The sequence below is a fragment of the Medicago sativa genome, chromosome 6 (assembly GCF_051527215.1).
Source record: "Medicago sativa cultivar Bolivia chromosome 6, Bolivia_mono, whole genome shotgun sequence".
Lineage (NCBI taxonomy): Eukaryota > Viridiplantae > Streptophyta > Magnoliopsida > Fabales > Fabaceae > Medicago > Medicago sativa.
The window spans coordinates 45,108,205-45,125,114 of NC_140754.1; the positions used below are offsets into that span (position 1 = coordinate 45,108,205).

The 16,910-nt window shown below is 35.2% G+C and overlaps 2 pseudogenes; one reads left to right on the plus strand and one right to left on the minus strand.

Moving 5' to 3' along the window:
• Positions 1–359: 359 nt before the first annotated feature.
• Positions 360–1,332, plus strand: LOC146915458 (uncharacterized; annotated as a pseudogene).
• Positions 1,333–5,581: 4,249 nt separating this feature from the next.
• On the minus strand, positions 5,582–7,001 carry LOC146915459 (uncharacterized; annotated as a pseudogene).
• Between the last annotated feature and the right edge of the window lie 9,909 nt (positions 7,002–16,910).

A 16,910-nucleotide genomic window follows, 5' to 3' on the forward strand; every position in this document is an offset into this window, starting at 1 on the left:
GGTTTATTTTTAATTATTATATTTTTATTTTTTTTGGAATTCATTATTTGAACTCAGTTAATTTTTAAGACAATGTGACAATATTTGAACTTATTTTCCGTTGCGATATTTTTAATTTATTTGAAGTGATTTTCGAATGATGAGAATGTGTAACACCCTTGTGTGTTGAATTGTTATTTGTATTTTAATTTATAAAATGCTTGTTGGGATTAGGGTGTTACATAGTTGGTATTAGAGCAGGTCGGTCCATCCGTCCTAGGACTTTCAAATGATATTTTGCCCTGTAGGTGACCAGTGTATATAACACTGTAGATCCCTAACTTTAATTGTTGCCTGATTTTGACGAATGCAGATAAGAAATGACTGGAAGAAACGACCAAGCAATTGCTAATGCCATGACTGCAGTGGCTCAAGCCTTGAACAATGCGCTACAAGGACAGCAAAACCATCAAGGGGAAGCTGACGAGCTTCGTCTGGACAGGTTTATGAGAAACAACCCGCCTACCTTCAAGGGGAGGTACGATCCTGATGGTGCGCAGAATTGGTTGCAAGGGATCAAAAGGATATTCAGGGCGATGGTAAGCAGTAATGAACAGAAGGTCAGACTAGCGACACACATGCTGGCAGAAGAGGCTGAGTTCTGGTGGGGGAATGCTCGTCAAAGGCTTGAGGGTGCAGGAACTATGGTTACATGGGAAATTTTCAGAGAAGAATTTTTGGGAAAAATACTTTCCTTCTGATGTGCGTAATAAGAAGGAGATTGAATTCCTTGAACTGAAACAAGGGAGCATGACAGTGTCGAAATATGCAGAAAAATTTGAGGAATTGTCTCGGTTTTGTCCCTACATCAATGCAGCAGAGGCAGAGGTTTCCAAGTGCTTGAAGTTCGAGAATGGACTACATCCTGAGATCAAGCAGTTTATCGGGTATCAGCAAATTCGCCAATTTTCTTTGTTGGTAACTGCGTGCAGAATTTACGAGGATGATAGCAAACCAAGAACTAGTCATTACAAGGCGGTTAGTGAGAAGAATGGGAGAGACCAAAGCCGGGGTAAGCCATATAACATCCCAACTGATAAAGAGAAGCAGAAGAAGGGTACTGGTGAGAAAGAAGCTAGTGGGGAAGATGTTCGTTCCCCGCTGAGATGTTTTAACTGTGGTGATCCGGGTCATCGTGTGACTGAATGTAAAATTGGTGTTAAATGCTTCAACTATAATGAGCTGGGTCACATCAGTACACAATGTCACAAGCCAAAGAAAGATAAATTTCGGGGGAAGGTGTTTGCCTTGAGTGGAATGGATGAAGTTGATGTCTCGGGTTCAGATAGTTGATTCGAGGTACATGTATCATCCTTTTGACTGTCTATGATGGTTAAGATTCTGTTAGTGTCCTTATATATATGAATGTGAAGTAAAGAGTGAAAGTTGAATTTTTGATTTAAATTTATTGCGTTGAAGTTACAGAATAAATAAGTAAACAGGGTTTACCTGCTATAGCGTTTGTTTAGAGGGGAAGTTCTAGTCTTTAAAGTGAAATATACAATAGGTAATTATATTATGTCAAGGAAAAGAATGTTGTAAGACTGAAGGGTCAGACAAGAGCATCTAGTACGGGGCTATTACCTTCAGATAATTTTCGAGGGCGAAAATTCTTTAAGTGGGGGAGAGTTGTAACACCCCAATTTATAATATTAATTTATTAGTATTATTCTTATATAATATTTGTAAATTTAGTATCAATAGAGAAACTGTCTGTTGGGTGTTTTTAAAAAAAAAAAATTGGATTGTGGGCATTGAGCAAATAGATGGGTTAGTTAGTTGTGGAAAATAGGAGATCATGAGAAATTAAGGAGAAAGTGACATTTTTAGCAAATAGGAGAGAATAAAGGTGTATTAGTAAAATGGAGATTTAATTAAGTTAAGTGGTGTCTCAATTAATTAAATAGAAGGAGGTGAAAATAGTAGAGCTAAATAGTTACAATAGAATTACTAAAAAAATCTATAGGGGTTTGCAGAGAGTAAGCTTGTTAAAAAGATTAAGCTGTTAAAAAGATTAAGTGAGAAACAAACTCAAATGGTAGTTATAAATAGAGGAGAGCATTAGAGAACTAGGGTGACAACAAAACAAAGAAAGAGATAGCAAAGCAAAAGAAACGGGTTGAGAAGAAAGAGGCAAAGGAGGAAAAGAGAGAAGAGTTTAGGGAGTGATTCGACCATAGGAATTCATCAATTCGGCATACTAGAGGTAAGGGGGGAGTCTATATTCACCATAAGGGTTGTATGAACATATGGGTAGTGAAGGATTTTGTTTTCCATTTTTTTATGATAATTGATGTTAAATTTGTGCTCTAATTTATTGTTGTGATTTTGGGTATATGATTAATTATGAATCCATGGTGTTGAAGTGTTAAATTTATGTTTTCATTCATCTGTATGTGTGCGTATTTTTATTGTTTCGATTCTTCATGTTTGTTTCCTTGAATATCCTTTGATTTGATTAAGACTATAACCTACCCGCTAGCATTGATGCTTAATGAAGTTTCCTTGTTAGTAATTAGAGTGATACGAAAAACAACAAATAGATTTAAATTGTATAACTTTTAAGAACATTGTAATGTTTTTCTTAATTCTATTGCGGTACTGGATAATATAATTTAGAATTCGATATTTCTCCGGTCTGATGAGTTTCAAATGCTACTTGTTGTCTTGGTTAATTGGTCTATCTAGAGTTTTTGGCCATTTATGTTTGTATAAAAAATGTTTATTTTTGAAGGAGTATAAATAATGTTTATTATGATTTCGGTTTTCGACGCGACTTGCGTATGTTATATTATTAGCAGATAAATTTTAATTAGGCATTCTGTGCAACATAAGAATCCTCATGTTTTTTTTAGGTTCTCTAAATTTTCGTGTTTTATATATTCTATAAGTTTTGTTTAGAGAGAAGGTCCCAGCAAATCCCTAGAAAGTAAAAGAAAGTCTGAATATTAAGATGAACAGGAACTAAATCATGAGCAAACCAATTAAATATATCTATATTTATGTAAACTAAGAGGAAAGATAGTTAGCATTATCTTTGATTATGTAATAGTACTATACCCACCTAATACTACGATAGGTTGCACTAGAGGAAGGACCATATGTGCACTTCATGTTGTAGTTATTCATGTCACAAAAGAGAAACTAGGTACAATGTGATTCTTACACACACGCCTTTGTGAATAGTATAGGCACTATATTTGGAAATTCAAAGTTCTAATTTCCTGTGACCCACGTACTTGAATTTTGGTGTTTAAGTGGATTGATTTATTCATGGATTAATAGTGCTAATAATTTGGTATGAGCCATGATGAATTATCCAATGATGTATATTTAATGATGTGTAATTGATGTGTGAATTAACAATGCAAATTAAATGTATTATTTGACTGTGTTGATATAAAAATGTGTATATATATAACGATTAAAATAGTAAGATAATACTGACATATGATGTTGATTAATGACGAAATGATGATGTTGTATAATCTTGATTAATGACGACATAAATGATGAGTCTGATAGATAAATACTCTTGTATTTGTGAGTTATTGATGACGTATTAATATGGTCTTCAGAGAGTCTTCCCTCATGCATCATATCATCTTTAGGACCATGTTGAATGACGAATGTTGTATGTATGTTCAGTAACACAACTCTGACATACAAATGTTGATTAGAAACCGGTACCGGCATGCAAATAGAGTCAAGTTAGGGACATTGCATACATAATTGCAAGTCTATTTGAAGATGTGTGATTAAAAATGTGTTATTTAAAGATGTGTAACTATTTAAAGATGTGTTATTCAATGATGTGCTTCTATAAGATTATGTAAGTAAGATTTATATTTTGCTAAATGATTATTCAATATTCTTAAATCTTGTTGATGCTTACATGTCATTATAAGATGTTGACTGATGCCTATTAATTTTATTAAATGAATGCATGTGTTTAAATGTTAATATTTCCTAACTGTGATGTATACATGCCTAAATGCAATTGATGTGTTCTCTTATCTGAATCTATACATGTGCTTATGCACCTCTTGTGTTGGATATATTCTCACCCTCTATTTGGACTGTACCCTTGCTTGGTACAGATACGCAGGAAGAAGAAACTTAGGAGTCTTTCTCGTCGTTTTCTCTCGCTGCTTGGAGTCTTTTATTTTATTTTGGGTCAAACTCTGATTCTATAACACTAGTGATTGGGGTTTATTTTTAATTATTATATTTTTATTTTTTTTGGAATTCATTATTTGAACTCAGTTAATTTTTAAGACAATGTGACAATATTTGAACTTATTTTCCGTTGCGATATTTTTAATTTATTTGAAGTGATTTTTGAATGATGAGAATGTGTGACACCCTTGTGTGTTGAATTGTTATTTGTATTTTAATTTATAAAATGCTTGTTGGGATTAGGGTGTTACAATGTATACGTGACATGCATGAAATCCTTGAATGCTTATGTTTGTTTGTGTTGATTATGATTGATGTGAAGCTAACCCCTAGTGGTCTGTGGTGGACCGCCTACCTATTTGTATGAATGGGTAGACGGAGTGCAGTAGTAGTTTTCTTGTTCGGTGAGTGCTTGGATAGCGGGAGCTATCTCCGTTATCGTTTCATTTGGAGTCTTAGATTAGGCTCTGATTAGGATGTTGGTCTTTATAATTATGTTGGATTTAATTGTTCTTGAGATTTTACCCATTTGTTGGGATTTGGAGATTTTATGTATTGATGTACTTGGAGTTTATGACATGTATACTTGGAGATGTATGCTATATGTCCGCTGCGTAGTTGTTTGAATTTTTATGCATGATATATCTTGGTGAACTTTTGGAGACGTGATGTCTATTTCTTGAATAAATATTTTATTCGCGTGTTTTATCGCTTTAATAGAAATAGGGCGTTACATCATAGGTGTTCAATTAACTATGGTGATGATCAAGCGTCACCAAGAACAAAGTTAATATCATAACAAGATTCGATCAACCCTTTTTGCAAGCGAAAAAGAAAGCATATACAGTTTTCTATTCAAATTAATTTAAACAAGCGGTGAATTAATTTGAACAATCTCAATCTTATGAATATGAAACATAATAATTAAGCATCAATTGTACCAAATTCATACACATAAAAGAGACACGAAAATTGATATATGATCAGCATAAACATAACAAATTGCTATTAAAACCGAACCTCAAGAGTCACCAACAAAGCTCCTTCACCAATGGATCGAAAGAGAGATTAGTTCACCATAGCAAGCGGCTGCCTTAGGGTTTCTATTTTGTGAACAGTGAATGAACAGCCCTAGCTGCGTTTTTTTGTTTTTATAACACATGGGAGAAACAGGCCTTAAAAGTATCGGGCCGAAAAAACATAAGTTGTCTCGAAATTAATTATTTAAAATAACGTCTGGACAAAAACGCGATTATTTGACTCCTGTTCGCTTCGAACTGGGTTTTGGCCTCAACATGAATTGTAGCATTTTCTCTTAGCTTTCCAACGCATGGTCGTGGGCCTCAAATCGATAAACGCAGCTCTAGTTATGCCCTGCACAATGAAAGGTGTAAAATTACTGTTCATTCAGAAAATAAGTAGCGAAAATAAAATAAATGCAAAACTAAACTAGACTTAGAAAACACATTAAAAACACTAAAAATAAAGGGAGAAATCATAGAATTTCCATAGCATAAGATAGAAGAAATTACATTAAAAATGAATTGATCATGGGACAAGGTGAGTAGATAGAAAAATGTGTAGGTAAAGGTGTCATGTGCTGAGTTGCTCCAGATTCCAAAATCCAGTATTGTTTAAAGGGTATATCTGAAGCATTAAGTCCAAAAGAAAATGGAAAGTCACCTAAAAAAGATGGAAATGTACCTGAATATGCCAGAGAGCTAGTACCCGTTGGTTTCTCCAACCTGCTGAGGAAAGATCTCAGTTGTTCTATCTCATCTTGGTTGAGTGCCTTGACATTTTTTGGACTTGCTTCACTTGCGCCTGCAGCCATGTGTGCTTGTCTTCCCTTTTTATTCCATTCTCTACCAAGTGGCTCCTTTTTTCCCACTCTCTACCAGGTGGTTTTCCGTTCCCCCTCTCTCTACCAGGTGGCCATCCATTCAATTTCCAGCATTTTTCACGAGTGTGGCGATATTTGTTGCAATAAGTACAAAACAATTCTTCACATTTCTTCTCCACATAGGTTGCTTCTCCGTTTTGCTGGTCAGCCATCACGATAGAATTTTTCTCAGCTAACATAGCTGAGCTTTCAACAATGGGAGGGATGGCTACCATTAGCCCCCTCCTACTTTCTTCACTCCTCACTGTAGCCACTACCTCATTAATTCTAGGTACCATCTTCTGACCAAGAATTTGCACTCTAACTTGATCATATTCAGGTTGAGTCCCACCAGAAAATCATTGACTCTATCCTGCTCAATATACTCCTTGAGCGTTGCTGTATCTTCTGTTCACTTGGCTTTTATAACCCTGTATTGATCCAGCTCCATCCACAAGGTTTTGAGGTGATTTTCATACTGTGTAACAATTTTGTCACCCTGTTCAACACCTATTGTTTTTACCTTCACATCATATATCTGGGCAGCATCTTTGGCTTTAGAATAAGACTCTTATAATGATTTCCAAATGTTCTTTGCAGAACCGAGAAACATGCAATTGTCACTAATTTCTTCAGTCATTGAACTCCATAACCATGACATGATGGCTGAGTCTTCTTCATCCCACTTCTTGAACTTAGGACTTTTCTCTTCGGGAGGATCATCAGTTAAGTTTTCGGCCTTTCCTTTACCTTTTAAAGTGGTTTTCACACATGGAAACCACTTCAAATAATTTGTCTCATGTAATATGAAGGATGAGGGTATGGTTGGTAATTCTTGAGATTTGTAATCCGCTGTTTTAGGTCCTGTATTGATCACTTTTTCATCACTAGAGCAAGCCATTGATTACACAAAGCTAGCGAAAACACGTGAGTTTCAAAAGACCCAAAAAATCAAAGTGCTCAGTTTGTAAAGTGAACACCCAAAACGAAAAGAGAGGGCGCCGATATACAATCTGGGAAAAAACGACGGCGAACGGAGGTCCCTATCTATGGCGGCTCGTGGTGCTTACGCTCTAGAAGGGTGGCCGAAAGGTGGCGGCACGTATGGAGGCCGGTGGATGAAATTTTTTGGGTTTGACCGGTTTTTTTTTCCGGCGATGAGGTTGGTGATGGAGGCGTCGTTTGAATCGCGGAAATAGATGGAACTGGCTGTTTTATGGTTGTGTGAATAATGACAGGATGGGTGTTGGGGCTGGCTATAAATTGAGATAGTGAAAAGTCTCCAATTAGGCAGCAAAAAGGCCACAATTAAGGTGGCTAGGGTTTTAGGAAAAAGAGAACCGTAATGAAGGTGGCTAGGGTTTTTAGGCGGAAGCGAGACCCTCAGAAACGAGAGCTCGTGATACCATGTGAAAACTGAATATATTTCAAAGTTCTGAATAATTTACAACCACGAATGTGTTTATATAAGCTAATGTAACTTGATGGGAAGGACTACTAAACTAATGGGCCCAATACACATAACCACTAATAATAATTAAAATAATATATTTACAACAGTTACAAGTAGCATCGCCTCGACTCTCTTACCCAATTTATTGGAAAGTAGATGGGTAAATCCAACCATGTTACTAAATATGTTTTTAGAGTTGCATCGAAGAAAAGTCGAACTCGAAAAATAAACCAGTTGATTCTGCTGGTCTTCTGCAAAGTTCTGTTGAAATGCTTCCAGCTTCATCACCAGTCCATTCAAACTTACTGATACTGATACACCTCCTTCTACCACTTCATATTTTTATTTATCTTATCTTAATTACTTAAGCATTAATTTAATTCGGAATTCCTTATGCTCTTAGCTTTACCCATTTCAACTCAGCATCATTATAATTCTTTGAAAATCCAATTTATAGTTTTTTTCTTCTTCTCATTAGTGCAAAAAATGTTGGGATTTTCTATTGTATTGATCTGTTTTATTTTTTTATTAATTTATTACAGAAATTGATTAATAGGATTTTTTTTTTAAAAAAATGAAGTAGATTAGGCATAGTCTCTGAAGCACATAACTTTAAAATGGATGATGTACCGTATCCGATACGTATCCTGCACCAACCTGACTAATATGTTCCTATACATATCAAAGAGTATTCAGAGATTAAATTTTAGGCTAAAGTGCATTTTTCTCCCCCTTAGCAATTTTGGCCGCTAAAAAAAATCATATAATCATTTTTTAAATTAAATAAATGAAAAGGGGTTAAATCTTAGGGGGCCAAAATTGTAGTTTTTGTACATAGGGGGACAAAATCGCAACTTTTTGAAACTTAGGGGGGGGGGGGGGGGGGGGGGGGGGAGGTGCACTTAAGCCTAAATTTTATTTAAAAAAATAAAAATTGTCCGATGCTTTTCAGATACATCGGGGATACGCGAGGGATAGACGATGGAAAACCGATACATGTGGTATAAGTGATATTTCAATTAGTTTTTGGATATATGTAATGAACTAAGTAGCAGTGTTTTCTTTTTTGGATATTTCATATATGTAATTGATTAATTGTCACTGTCATTATTATCAATGTTATTATAATTATATTTCCGTTGTTGTTCATTATCTATTTTATGTCTTTTTGTTGTGTTGAGAACGTTGGTATTGTTAATTGTCATGTGAAGGCAATTTCATTGTTGTTCCTTATGTTGTTCTATGTCTGTTTGATCTAGGTTTTGAGCCTATTTTTTGCTTTTGAATTTTAGTTCATAGTTTGTATTATGAGTTTTAATCAGTCGTTTCAATTTAATTTTTTTATTAAAGTATCCGGCCGTATCGTATTTCGAATTTTAAAATTTTCGGTGCCATATTGTTCAAGCTAGTATCCGGGCTTGGCATAGTATTGTCTTTTGCTATAAATTTATTCTTTTTTTAGGAGGAATAGGAGATTTTTCTTGAAGAAGCTAAGCGAAATATATTAAAGAAACAAGCAGTCCTTCAAGCACAAGGCGTGCCTAAGAGAACTGAAAAGTGTTAATACAATACAGTAAGGCTAGGAACAACCTTAAAAAACAAAAGCAGACATTACAAAACAGTCCGTAAACAAACTAAAGGATTTTTCCTCCAATAAGGATAGTCAAAATCGAACATGATGTAATTCGCTGTCAACCACCAATACGTTTGGAGTTTAACCCTTTCAAGAAGAGCTTCTAGATGATCAAAGTGATTCTGAAATATTCTCCTGTTTCGATCTTTCCAAATGACAAATAATACCAAAATTCAAATAACAGTAAAGCCTGTCCTAGAGTTCTTTGAGAAACCTCCATGAGCACAAAATTGGGTAGCATGTGAGTATAAATTACCATGTAAAACCGTAACAATACCAAGCCAATGTGAGATCAAGAGCCAAAGTCGTCCATAGTGATCACAAAGAAAAAACAGATGGTCCCTTTCCTCTTCTTTACCACACAAGGTCGCACATGCCACAAGTGTCGGGTCAAGAACATTCCTTTTGCGCAAATTATCCTTTGTAGCAAGTCTATTCAGAAAGAGATGCCATACAAAATATTTGAACCTTTAACAGAACCACTTTTATCCATAAAAATTGAATAAAATCTTCAGAAATGTTAGTGTCCACCGCAGTTAAATAAGAATAAGCTGATTGCACTGAATAGTGTGAGTCGAATGGAGTTTCCACACCCACCTATCTGCGACATCTACCTGCAAAATAGAGTTAGCCAAACTCCCCACACACTCCCCCACCAATCCTTCCTCCCATGTGAATAATCTCCGCCTCCACCGCCACGCATTCCCATCAGTCCCCCAACTTGAAAATTTCGGCAGGCTAGCTTTCAGATGTTTTATACGATGTTTCAACATCAGATACAAACCGAATGTCGAGTAAGATGTTTTAACATCGAGCTAGCAGAAAACAGACAGATCAAGGCAAATATAACAGATGTTGAATTCTTAGCGCGTTAGTTACAAGTTGTTCTTTGTGATGTTTCAATTCCAGATGCACAGAAAGCAGATGTTCCATTTAATGTTCCAACATCGTGCTAGCAGTAAACATAAACAAAACAGCAAAATAAAAGACAAGAAAGTAAAACACACAGAGAGTTTGTTAACCCAGTTCGGCACAACTCACCTACATCTGGGGGCTACCAAGCCAGGAAGGAAATCCACTAGTGTAGTCCTTATTCTAAGTTTATCAGCAAACTCATCGTTTACAACTCTAGACCTAGAACCTACCCGTATTGATTTTAACCTAGGAACTCCTAGATCTGAGATCCCATCTCACTCCCTACAACAGTCAATCACAGCCCCTGTGATTATCAGACTTAAACACAAACAAACAGTGAAGTTACCTTCAAACAAACAGCTACAACCTTGCTCAAAAGCTTAGTTGTAGGACACGAGTTTACAACTCAACAAACAGTCCTTAGCATGTATCAAGATGATACAAGAAAGATTCACAATAAAACAAAACTAAACTTGCATCAACACGATACAAGAGTAGAACATACAAATGGAAGACGACTCAAAACCCTAAAAACTATTCTTTTAACAATCTATGGTTTTGATCTATTACAACTCAACTAAAGGTCCAACTCAATGCATCTAGATGATACAAAGATAGGCTCACAAATAAAGCACAAGTTGGGTACAAGTCTTCCTTATATAGCCATTTAAAGCATGGGCTTTTTCGTCATAGGCTAAACATATATTTGTATCAAATATTCTCTTCAGTAATATATTGAAACAAATATTCTTCAGAAAATATAATTTCCAAGATCTCTTCTGAAAATATATTTTACAAATATGGTAACTCCTAAAAAGTACGAACATTTTTAGGAACCGCCAAACACACCACCAAGGAATCCTAAAATATTGTTTATATTTTAGAAACAAATCTTCCAGCTGATTCTGGGGAAAAATGTGTTGCTTGGTGAACAAGAAATAGGGCGTGGTTTCCTTAATAAGATAAAGATTACGTAAACCAAGCCACATAAACAAGGCACACTGAACCGTGCCAAGATGTTGGAACATCGTATCCAACATCATACATAAGTATTTGTTTTAGGAACAAATGAAGCCAATACTCAAATACCCAACAATCTCCCCCTTTGGATTTATTTGTTGTTAAAACAAAATGAGATCATACAGACAAGGTAGAAAGATATCACACATACATTTCTTTAATCCACAACCATGAAGAAAAGTAACACAACTGCAAAATGGACATGTTGAGACATCATCCAGCACATCATCCAAAACATGTTTGAACATTGTATCCAACATCACAAACATGGATCTTTGTTTTAGCAATAATGCAGCCAATACAAATACCCAACAATCTCCCCCTTTGGCAAATTTTTGGCTAAAACAAATTAGGGCCAATTACATAAAGCAGAGGGATACATCTTACATTTCTTGAAACAACAAGAACACATTCCTATGAAGAAACGGCCAGCACATAATATCTAAAGAGATACCTTCGATACACTTCCTCAAGTTATCATGAACACATATTCAAGAAGAAGGAGCAGCAAGACAGTATCACTAAAGAAGTGTGCACAAACCAAAAGAATACCTTACACGGTCTTCAGTCATAGCTTGAACTAACCAGACATGAAGAAAGAAAGCACCATACTCTTAACACTCAGAGTTAAGAGATAAGTAGGTATTACATATATCAGAGACATGAAGAAGCGGATAGTCTCACAAGAGCAGAGGAAAAATAAATTCCTATGCTACAAACAGGGAAAAATAAATTCCCACAAACATTGGATGTTCCAACATCCTTCATAACATCAGACAGGAATACCTGTCACACAAAAGCAAGGGAAAAAATAAATTTCCCATACCTACAGAAAGCTGACTGTTAGATTGTTTGACACATCATACTCCACATCTGTCAGACAGCTTGTACTAGAGCAAGCACACATCATAGTATCACTCCCCCTCAATATAACAGTCTATGAGTGACTACTAACAAGAATATTCCTCAACTCCCCCTGAACACATGCATCATAGTAGCACTTGAATGTTCCAACTTTCATTAAAACATCCTCAGGCAACATTCAGCCAAATAAACATTTTCTCCTCCTTTTTAGCCACAAAATATGCCAACGTAAATTCTTCATGCATATACACATCAGGAGGTACCAGAAGACCACAAATTAGCATAATACCATATCGTTCAAAAAAAATCATAGAACCAGAAGGCCAATCAAAGTACAGAATACCATAAGGATTTTAGACCAAGGACATGCTACAGGAAAAACTTCAAGAGCAGAAACAAAAATTAGACAGATGAGATGTTTCAACATCATCTCCACAAGATATCTGACCTGCAGCAAGAGCACTTCCAGATGTTCCAACAATGTCTGGAACATGATCCTCACCAAACAAATTATAGTCCAACATGAGAGGAGATTCCCTCTTCTTAGCAATAACATTGGCAGTGATCTCCTTGCACACCTGATTATTTCTTGAATAGAACAATCTATGATCTTACAGACAAACTAGAGCGATACAATCATACCTTCTTTCATTTAAACACAAGAACTCATCTTGAAAGATAATAACAAATTTCAGCATTACTTCAAAAGAACGTCTTCAAAAATAATAGTAATGCATAATTGGACATGTTGGAACATCTCCAAGAACACCAGAGGACACAGTGGAATAGAGATAGAACCCAGCCTCACAGAAAAACCAAGGGAGAAATAAACTCCCACAAAATATAACAGAGAGAAATAAATTCTCACAACAACAACCCAGGGTGAAATAAACTCCCACATAAAATAACCAGAGAGAAATAAACTCTCACATCAGGATGTTCAGAACATCTGGTATGACATCAATTCACTAGAACACACATACCCACATTCATCCATACATCAATAAACTAGCATCATAACATCATTAGGCTAGTTAAAATTATGATCCCCTTCAATGGCAAATTAACAAAACATACTACCCCCCCTCAGGTAATACTCCCCCTTTAATAAGCATATAAAAATAAAAAAACAACTCAAATACCTCCTTCCTTGAATCTGTCCATGAGTCCGGAATTTATCTTCCCTGGAGCTCACCTAGTAGCAGGTCGGGTGCCTGCTCTGATACCAATTGAAAATTCCGGCAGGCTAGCTTTTAGATGTTTTATACGATGTTTCAACATCAGATACGAACAAAATGTCAAGTAAGATGTTTTAACATCGAGCTAGCAGAAAACATACAGATCAAGGCAAATATAACAGATGTTGAATTCTTATCGCGTTAGTTAGAAGTTGTTCTTTGTGATGTTTTAATTCCAGATGCACAGAAAGCAGATGTTCAGTTTAATGTTCCAACATCGTGCTAGCAGTAAACATAAACAAAACAGCAAAATAAAAGTCAAGAAAGTAAAAGGCACTGAAAGTTTGTTAACCCAGTTCGGCACAACTCACCTACATCTGGGGGCTACCAAGCCAGGAAGGAAATCCACTAGTGTAGTCCTTATTCTAAGTTTATCAGCAAACTCCTCGTTTATAACTCTAGACCTAGGACCTACCCGTATTGATTTCAACCTAGGAACTCCTAGATCTGAGTTCCCATCTCACTCCCTACAACAGTCAATCACAGCCCCTGTGATTATCAGACTTAAACACAAACAAACAGTGAAGTTACATTCAAACAAACAACTACAACCTTGCTTAAAAGCTTATGTGTAGGACACGAGTTTACAACTCAACAAACAGTCCTTAGCATGTATCAAGATGATACAAGAAAGACTCACAATAAAACAGAACTAAACTTGCATCAACACGATACAAGAGTAGAACACACAAATGGAAGACGACTCAAAACCCTAAAAACTATTCTTTTAACAATCTATGGTTTTGATCTATTACAACTCAACTAAAGGTCCAACTCAATGCATCAAGATGATACAAAGAGAGACTCACAAATAAAGCACAAGTCGAAACCCTAAAAGACTCAATCCAATACTCTTGAATTGGTGAATAAAACTAGGGTACAAGTCTTCCTTATATAGCCATTCAAAGCATGGGCTTTTTCGTCATAGGCTAAATGTAACGCCCTATTTAATTATTTATTTATTTGATTGAGTTTAGAGTCTTTTTATAATTTAATTAATATATTTGATAAGTGATATCTTTATTATGTGTTAATATTTATTAGTAGCCCCTATTTTATATATTTAGTGGAAGAATATATTTAGTGGAGAAATATAATTATTAGAATAAGTAGATTAGGGGGCTGAAATAGAAAGGAGAGAGTTATTGGGCCTAATCAGATTTAAGAAGAGTAATTAGTAATATAAATAGAGGAGAGATTAGGTTGAAACAGGAATATATGCAAAAACAAGGATTTGGAGAAAACAAGGTTTAGAGAGAAGAGAAGAGAAGAGAAGAGAAGAGAAGGAGAAGTCTGTAGACCTTGCTGCTAATCAATCTAAGGTAAGGGTGGGACTAACCTTCTTTAATCATAAGTATATGGTTCTGAAATAAGGTTTAACATGTTTGTTGTTGTTTTATTTTGATGATTAGAGAAGATAGGGTTTGAAAAGAAGATAGGGTTTTGAATTGCAATTTAATTGATGAATTATACTCAATTGATGATTTATGTTATGTTGTTGTTGATTTGTGGTTGGATTCATGATTATGAGTTGTGGTTGTTGATGACTGTTGTTGTTAATGTCATATTATGAATTGGGTATGAATTATGTTGAGTTGTTGTTGTTGATTGTGATGATTTTGAATGAATGTGAAGTTTGAATAATATAAGTTGATTTTTCTGATTAATTTCATCTCTGCCCCGAATTTTGATATGAAAACTGGTATTGATCGGTGCGGAATTGGTCTTAGGTGTAAACACGATAGTTGTAGGTATGGATGTTAGATTTCTAATGTCATTGGTCTGACGTCAAAACGATTTATAAAACTTGAGTTATGGTCAAATTACTGCACGTAGGTCACAGTGAATTATTATGGACTGTTAGCATAACTTTTTTCGAATTTGAAATGAAAACTGATATTTTCGGTGGCTTTGGTTTGACGTGAAAATGATGTTTGGTCTTTGAGTTATGATGAAAATACCTCAAGGGGGTCTTAGCGAAATTGCACAGTGACATCATTCTCTGTTTCATGTTTTTGCGTTTTGTTCATATGTTTCTGTTTTGAATTGATCTTTGTTGTAAACATGAAAGTTGTTGATAATTGTGATATCTTTCCAGTAGCCTTGGTTTGACATGAAAATATGTTGTGCATGATTATGTATGTTCTTACAAAGATGCTTGATGAATTGTTGATACTTGAATACGATGATATATGATGAATTGTTGATGTTTGAATACGATGTTATATGATGAATTGTTTTTGTTTGAATATAATATTAATGATGATCTGTGAAGTTGTTATAAGATGATTTAATGTTTTTACTGATGATATATATAATCGTATATGCATTATGTGAATTATAAGTGATGTTTTGAGACGATGATTACATTTTGATATTGTTATATCTTGGGATTATTGATGTGCTGTCATGTTACTGTTTACTATTGATTAAAGCTGCATGTGTCGGTCTATGATGTTAAGATGTTAAGATGCCAAGTTGTTGAGTCGTTAAGATGTTAAGATGTCAAGTTGTTAAGATGTTGAGTCAATGCATACTCATTAAAGTTGGGGGCTTGATGCCCTGTTGGATGCATTTGTCATTCATAAATAAAGTTGGGGGTTTGATACCCTGTTGGATGCATTTGTCATTCATAAATAAAGTCGGGGGCTTGATGCCCTATTGAATGCATAGTCATTCATATATAAAGTTGGGGGCTCGATGCCCTGTTGAATATATAAAGTTGGGGGCTTGATGCTCCGATGAGTGTTTAATCATTCATACCACGATGAGAACCTATGCTCTATAAGTTGGGGGCTTGATGCCCTGATTGGTACCACATGCATGTTAAGTTGTCAAGTTGATGAAGTTGTCGTTGCATACGCCGTTGATGTTAAGTTGTCAAGTTGATGAAGTTGTCGTCGCATATGTTGTTGATGTTGAGTTTTCGAAGTTGTTGTCGTGTTGACAAGTTGCCATTATATTTAATGAGTTGATTAATGAATATTTAAGTGAAGTATTTATGTTGTATAATTGATGTTTAACATTCTTATTCGTTGTTATTTACGTTGTTAAATTCTTTCGAAGAATTATGTGCTTATTATTATTGAATGTGAAATCTCACCCATTCTGCTTGGAAATGTTGCTCTTCGTATGAGTAACATGCAGGTGACCGAGAATAAGTAGTTGTTGATTGCTGTCGTGAGTGGCCATCTCTCACTGTGTCTTAGGGTTGCTCTGATACGTAACGGGATGGGGATCTTTGCATTGCTTCATTTTTGTTACGTGTCTTTATGAGTTATGTTGATGGACCATTTGAAATGGATTATTTATTAAGTTGTTTATGATGTTGAGGCCTATAGTGCCAAGTACTTGTTTAACGTTTAAGAATTTTTCCGCTGCGATATATTTTGAAGTTGATGACAGCATTTGTTTTAAATAAAGAGCAAACTTTGACTCTATTTATATTTGATTTATATTTTAAAGAAATGTGACATTCCGTTTTAAGTTGAATACTCTGATTATTATGTACTATTTTTACATGTTGGGAAAACGGGGTGTTACACTAAACATATATTTGTATCAAATATTCTCTTCAGAAATATATTGAAACAAATATTCTTCAGAAAATATATTTTCCAAGATCTCTTCTGAAAATATATTTTACAAATATGGTAACTCCTAAAAAGTAGGAACATTTTTAGAAAC